This window comes from Chrysoperla carnea (genome assembly GCF_905475395.1).
Source record: "Chrysoperla carnea chromosome X unlocalized genomic scaffold, inChrCarn1.1 SUPER_X_unloc_110, whole genome shotgun sequence".
Lineage (NCBI taxonomy): Eukaryota > Metazoa > Arthropoda > Insecta > Neuroptera > Chrysopidae > Chrysoperla > Chrysoperla carnea.
In genome coordinates this window covers 22689-27356 of record NW_025408057.1, presented here as the reverse complement: position 1 = coordinate 27356, position 4668 = coordinate 22689, and the positions used below count along the sequence as shown (strand labels likewise).

At 23.6% G+C, this 4668-nt stretch overlaps 1 non-coding gene across 1 annotated transcript; it reads left to right on the top strand.

Moving 5' to 3' along the window:
• Nucleotides 1-2928: 2928 nt before the first annotated feature.
• LOC123303633 lies at nucleotides 2929-3047 on the top strand. The gene has a single exon (XR_006535737.1). It is a non-coding gene; the product is annotated as a 5S ribosomal RNA (ribosomal RNA).
• Nucleotides 3048-4668: the final 1621 nt, after the last annotated feature.

The window sequence follows — 4668 nt, the reverse complement described above, 5'->3', positions numbered from 1 at the left end:
AAAAACATTGCATTAATTTTTATAATAATAATACATCGATCATAGGCCTTTTAATAAAAGGCCACAAATTTATTTAAAATAAGAGTAAAAATTATTTTTATAAATAATATATTATAATATTTTTTTAAAGAATCAATTTAAATAATTATAAATTAATGATTCTTTTTTTTTTTTTTTTTTTTTATATGTTATTATGGAAATAATTCATCATATTATGATGACATTTAGGTAACATATTATAAGAATATTCATAAAATATTATCAAAATAATATTGTATTATGATGATATTTAGACAAAATATTATAAGAATATACACAAAATATTATCAAAATAATATCATTAGATAACAAAACTGTTCATGATACTCATACCTTTACTAGAGATAAAAGTATCAGGATGCACTTGTATTAATACATATTATCACAACATCACAAAATATTTTTTAAAAGGAAAAATTTTTTAAAAATTATTATAAAATTTGATTGAATTAAATTTCAATTTATTTTTTTAATAATTAAAGAAAAAAAAAAGCATATAAACTTTCTATTGAAAATGTTATTTTCAACTAGATGGCCAAGTGAACTTTGTTACACAAACAATATATGACGTATTCGTTATTTAAATAATCAGTATCCTTTGATATTATATCAATACGTTACTCTCTTCTTTTGATACATATTAATAAAATTTCAATTTATAAGATTTTATGTCAATTATATAAATAATATTATAAATTTTCTAAATACATAAGTTAAGTAACAAAAAATTTGAATAACAAGATAAATTTATATATTATGTTTTAATACTCGATACTATAATATATCGCATCCGTTACCAATTATTCGGTATCCTTTGATTTATACACAGAATGAACCAAAAATATGTATCAAATTTATTTTATTTATTTATATATTTAATATTATTATTATTATTTTATATTACAAAGTTTCTTAACGAAGCTTACAATGATTTCTCATATCGTACTTAACAAAATTATTTAGATCATATAAAATTTAAATTGTTAAAAAATTTTTATATTTATTATTATTATTTATTTTTATTAAAATTACATAACATAAAATTAATAATATTTTAATAATTATATAAATTAATTCTTATTTAAAATAATCTTATATTAATCTCAACAAATACTCTAATAATATATTTTGTCATAAATTTTTTTATATTTAAAATAAATATTATAATATATAAATACTTATATCAGTATAAAATTTCTTTATATAATTATGAAAAAATTAATTTAATAGTTAATTATTGATATTAATGCATAAATAAAAGTATTTTCTAATGAAATATATTTTGTCAATGTTCGATTAACACATTTCATAATAATACGTTTTCATTATTGACAAAAAAAGTTTTTCTAAAAATGAAATCTTATACTATAATATATATATTTATATATTAAATTTTTTAATTATTTATATACTAATAATTTATAATAAATCGATATTAAATAAAAAATAAAAATATATACTTTTTAAGTTTACCTTAAAAATATTATTGTTTTGTATGATTGAAATAATTAATATTAAACTATGTTTATTAATAATTGTTAATAAAAAAATTAAATATATTTTAATTTATAAAATAAATATTATTATTAAATTTATAATTTATTATTTTATATATTATAGAAATTGAAAAAATAAATCATGTTTACTACGACAGTAAATTAGAAATACTATTTAATTTTTATGTGTTTTCTACATGGTACTTTGACTTACATAGGGACTTATATTATTGTGAATAATGATATAATTGAAAACCTTTATTTTTTATTTGATAGAATTATTATATTTTATCATTTAAATATTTATAATAAATACATTATTTTTATAAAGTAAAAAATATGGCCGAAGAAAATTCTACAGCTGTTGCAGCAACTGCGGTTACTGCTGCTTCTACAACACCAACAAAAAAAGCAACAGCTTCTGGTGCTAAACGTACAAAACAACATTCAAAACCAACACATCCACGTACATCAGAAATGGTTGTTAACGCAATTAAAAATTTAAAAGAACGTGGTGGTTCATCATTACAAGCAATTAAAAAATATTTAGCTGCAAATTATAAAGTGGATTCTGATAAAATTTCACCATTTATTAAAAAATATTTAAAAGCTGCTGTAACTGAGGGAGCCTTGGTACAAACTAAAGGTAAAGGTGCATCTGGTTCATTCAAATTGGCTGCTTCCGCTTCATCTAATTCTTCAGCTAAATCAAAAGTATCCAAAAAAGAAAGTGGAGCAAAAGGTTCAGCAAAGAGTGCTAAAAGTAAACGGGCACCAAAAGAAAAGAAAGCCACAACTACATCATTGGCAGCCAAAAAGCCTAAAGCAAAAAAAGCGACTCCATCATCATCAACTGCTGCTAAAAAAGTTACTGCAAAATCATCAGCGGCATCAAAAAAAGCACCAGTTAAAGCAAAACCAGCAAAAAGTACAAAATCCGCTGCCAAAAGTAGCCCTGCTCGTAAACCGAAAGCACCAAAAGCTAAGAAAGCTTCTGTTGCCAAATCATCTCCTACAAAAATTAAAAAAGCAGCACCAAAAAAGAAATGATCTGTTACTTTAATAATATATTGAAATATTTCATTATTTTTGCTAAAAAATGAAAATAACATAGGCCTTAATACAGGCCACAAATTAATATTTGATAAGAGTAAATTATTTTTTGTATAAATATTTTATAAAATAATAGTTTAGAAACATTTGCCACAGTCAGTACCACGGATGGGTGGCCACTTGAGAATACTGTGTGCGGTTGCATTTTTATTTAAAATATATGGTATAATAAATAAGTATATATTTAAATTGATTACTTCATTGAAAATTTTAATAATATACTTTAATATTAATGATATTTATGAAAAATATATATTTGTAAAAATTTTCATTTATTACTGGCAACAGCCATACCACGTTGAAAACACCGGTTCTCGTCCGATCACCGAAGTTAAGCAACATTGGGCACAGTCAGTACTTGGATGGGTGACCGCTTGGGAACACTGTGTGCGGTTGCCTTTTTATATTAAAAATATAAATTATTTTTCTTCTTTTCTTTTTTTTTACACACCATATATAAATATATGTTATTTAGAAATGTAAACCTTTTATATTATTCATCAACAAATAAATATTATTTTTTGTATAAAATTTTATTGCATTTATAACTCATATCATGGTTACTTTAAAGCGAGAAGTTTTTTTAATATTTCAAATGAATATAAAATAATATAAATTTTATGAAATTTATTTATTTTTAGAAATAGCAATCGCTTATAATTATAACAAAATTTTAATAATGTTTAATTTTATTTCAATAATTTATATTTATATATATATATATATATATATATATATATATATATATATATATTTTTTAATAAAAATAATATACTCTTATTTAATAATATATGTTGGTCCTATATATAGGACCGAAAATATTTCTTATTTGTTTTTTTTTTTTTAAATTGTCATTTAAAACGCTTATGCACGTTCTCCACGAATACGTCTTGCCAATTGTATATCCTTAGGCATAATTGTAACACGCTTTGCATGAATTGCGCATAAATTGGTATCTTCAAATAAACCTACTAAATAGGCTTCACTAGCTTCTTGTAATGCCATAACAGCTGAACTTTGAAAACGTAAATCGGTTTTAAAATCTTGTGCAATTTCACGTACTAAACGTTGGAATGGTAATTTACGAATTAACAATTCAGTACTTTTTTGATAACGACGAATTTCTCGTAAAGCTACTGTACCAGGACGATATCTGTGTGGTTTTTTTACTCCACCAGTTGCTGGTGCACTTTTACGTGCAGCTTTCGTTGCTAATTGTTTTCTTGGTGCTTTACCACCAGTTGATTTACGTGCAGTTTGCTTGGTTCTAGCCATTTTCAAATAATAATGTTTTTACAAAAAAACACACAATTTTAAAAATTATATTCGACAATTTGATACTACAAAGTCAAATGTTTAAATGCGAAATAAATGTGTTGTATTTATATTTATATGAAATTTCAAAATTTTTGTTGTCATATCCTATTGGATAGCTATCAGAGTATGGACTAATCAAATTGTATAGGCGTGGCTTAAAAAATCTTTAATGCTTTATATAAAAAGGCACAATTGTACCGGCGCTCACATACATTACAATACTTGTGAGGTTAACACACGTGTTATCCGTTCGTTAAAATATTGTAAATAATTTTTTATTAAAATGACTGGCAGAGGAAAAGGTGGAAAGGGTCTTGGAAAAGGGGGTGCAAAACGTCATAGAAAAGTTTTGCGTGATAATATCCAAGGTATTACAAAACCTGCAATTCGTCGTTTAGCACGACGAGGTGGAGTAAAACGTATCTCTGGTTTAATTTATGAAGAAACACGTGGTGTACTTAAAGTATTCCTTGAAAATGTTATTCGGGATGCTGTTACATATACTGAACACGCAAAACGTAAAACAGTTACAGCTATGGATGTTGTATATGCATTAAAACGACAAGGTCGTACTTTGTATGGTTTTGGAGGTTAAGAAAATATAATAATTTACTTAAAATATTTAGTAAATTTATTAAAGAATATTTAATACATCCGATAAATTTAAACAGGCTTTCCTTTTTGGGAAGCCACTAATTTTATT